Source organism: Pteropus vampyrus, unplaced genomic scaffold (assembly GCF_000151845.1).
Source record: "Pteropus vampyrus isolate Shadow unplaced genomic scaffold, Pvam_2.0 Scaffold568, whole genome shotgun sequence".
NCBI classification, from domain to species: domain Eukaryota; kingdom Metazoa; phylum Chordata; class Mammalia; order Chiroptera; family Pteropodidae; genus Pteropus; species Pteropus vampyrus.
The window spans coordinates 46,313-49,504 of NW_011889349.1; positions in this window are offsets into that span (position 1 = coordinate 46,313).

The following is a 3,192-nucleotide window of genomic DNA, read 5'->3' on the forward strand; positions in this document are numbered from 1 at the left end:
TGAGAGGGCTTTTATCTGCCTTTGTCCTTGAGCCTCTGGCAAAATGTGTTGGGCCAGTAGCTGCCTCCTGTGGTTGATGGGATGGGCTGGGCATCTGTGAGAACTGTCAGTCCCTTGAGAGCTTTGGGAAGGAAACCATGCCAGAGACATCACAGACAGTCATTTGCATGTGTGACCAGCAGGCTGTAGCAAGAAAAGCCAGATGGTCAGCGGGGGGTCACTGCCTGTTTCCTGGCCCCCTCAGTGAGTGTGGGAAAGGAGTGAATAGGTAATGCTCTGTGGAAAAGCCCAGAGGTACCTGGAATGACAGCCGCAATGGTGCACTGATTTAACAGTGACCCTCATCGATTGGAAGATGCAGCCTCGGGTCAGCACCATACACCTTATAGCTCTTGACAAAGATGTCATCCTTAATGAATTATTTGACCTTCACCACAAACAGGGAGGCTCCTACAATCCTGTAGGATGATAGTGAAGTGAGGTTCTCGGCCATTAGGGGTCTGTCCTACAAATCACAAGGCTAAGGAATATTAGGTTCGGCTATCCCGCCATGTATGATTCAGCTGACTTCATGTATTCCTGCTTGCTCTTTGGGGATGCCTATGTGAAGAGTGGACACCTGGCCATCTGGAGACACCCTGACCGATTCACTCTTCACGTGGGAGGCCTGGACCACATCCCAGCTTAGGAGGGAAGCTGACCTAAGGTAGCACTTTTGGGGTCTCCTAAGGAAAGAGAAATCAAACAAGAAATTGTCACCATGATGCTGATAATTTCCCAAATTATCAAGTCCTGGTTCCTTTTCACATAACACTTCTTCCCTCAGTTCGGCTCTTTTCTCACACATTGTACTATCAGCAGCAAGAAGAATCCAGGCTGCACCTTCAACACTCTGCTTGGAAATCCCTGCAGCTAAATTTTCAAGTTCCTCGCTCACAAGCTGTGCCTCCCACACAACTGTAGGACACAGTTCAGCCAAGCTTTCTGACACCGGATAACAAGGATCCCCTCTCCTCCCGTTTCTAGTAGCATTTTATTCAATTCCTTCTGAGCCTTCACCAGCAGTGCCTTTAACATCCATATTTCTACACATAGTCTATGTCAGATTAAATGTTCTCCAAGACATAGGTTTTTCTCTACCATGCTCCTCACATCTTATGAGCTCACATCAGCAGTCTTCAACACCCATATGTCCCAAAGCAACCTCAGTTTCTTCTATCATGCCCTCAAAAAATCTCCCAGCCAATCTGGAAAGGCTATATACTGTGCGATTCCAATTATATGACATTCTGTAAAGAGCAAAATTATAGAGGCAGGAAAAAGATCAATGGTTGTCAGAGGTTAGGAGAGAGGAAGAGATAAACATGCAGAGCACAAAGGATTTTTAGGTAGTGAAACTATTCTGTGTGATACTATAACGGTGAATGCATTTCATTACGTGCTTGTCAAAGGCCATAGAACATGCAAAACCAAAAGTGAACCCTAACGCCAGCTATGAACTTTGGATGATAACGATGTATCAGTGTAGGTTCATGGATTGGACAAACATACCACGTAGCGCAGAATGTTGATCCTGGGGAGAGGAGGCTGTGATTGTGTCAGAACAGGGGACGTATGGGAACTCTTTGTACTTTGCATTCAGTGTTGCTGTAAACCTAAAAATTGCTCTAAAAAATAATGTCTATTGGAGTAAAAAGGCAGATATGTTGTATCGGACAGAGTATTTGAGACATAAGATAGTAATGTGAATTTAAGATGAACATAGCATTTGCTTTTACAAGAATATATTGTGTTTATCTAGAGCAGAATCTTGAACATATCAAGACAATCTCCCAAAGTTCCTCGCCTTGAAGAAAAGGTTATTTTAGAGAACATATGAATGGCAGTCACATCCACAATGGGAATGCCATACTGACAAATAACTGAGCAAATAGATAGGTATTTGACACGTGTCTTGTTCACTAGGATTCAAACAGTGATGATATGGGTTTAAAAAAAAAAAAAACTTTTATTTCTTCTAAGTTGTGAAATTGAAGTAACAAAGACTGGAAGTTCAACTATGACATTCCCACCACTAGCAAAGTAAGCCCAGAACAAATCTATGACTCTTTAGAATCATAATTTATGGACAATATTACCTTTATCTTTTCTGTATATTTAAAACAAAGAAAAATGGACTTTATGTGAACAACAACCTGCTGTTTTGACACCATTCCTCACTTCAATGAACAAAATTTCAGCCCTTCTCCATGCTGGTTAATTTTAATGTATAATTGGGTTTACAATGGAAGTAAACTTATTTCTCCTCTTTTCATGTTATATTTTCACCTTAAATTTTATTCAGTAACATGCAAGTAAAGTTTTGACAGCAAGTAAAAAGTATAATTAGGGATTTAGAGGAGGACAAGCTGTGATATCTCACATGCACTAACACATATGAGAAACGTTTATCCAGGATGGGCCTCAGAATCCAGGAAAAACCTCCTCAAATCCCCTGGACCCTCCTTGACTCTGTAGACTAATGGATGTCAAAATCCATCATTTCCAACCCTTACAACTACAGTTTCTGGTTATTTTTGCTTCCCATGCATATTCTCACAACTGAATTTTAGTCCTTAGTGTTACATTTTCCAGAATGCCATGGACAAGGCCATCCCTGGTGCCGTCACTCTGAGGGCCCCGGAGGAAGGGCAAGACGTAGCCTTCAGGGCTGACTTGGGGTCTCTGGGACATGAAGGAGGCCCTGAAGGAACGGCTGCAGATCTGCTTGCTCACTGACTGAACACGGCTCTCCATGGCAGGATGCTCTCCACATGCAACCAAACTTCAGGGCCACACGTAGATCAGCAGCAGAAATTCCTCTTAGATTCTGGCTATGCTGTAACCATGTTGGTTTGAGACTACTTTTCTGAGTCTTTACATTTATTTGTTAAAAATTATATATACATATAATTTTTTCCTATAGTCTCTGAGGCATTCCCCCCCCTCCCCAGCCCTCATGACTGTTTGTGTTTGCAAGTTCCCTCTCCCAGACTTTGCTGACTCAGACACCCTCCTTCTCTGCATCTCCGGGATCATCAGCCAGACTCACCTGCACCCTGAGCAGTGGCTCCAGTGTTGGTAGCTATGGTATAGCCTTACACCAACAGAAGCCAAGGAGTCCACCCCAGTCTCTCCTGATATTTACATCAG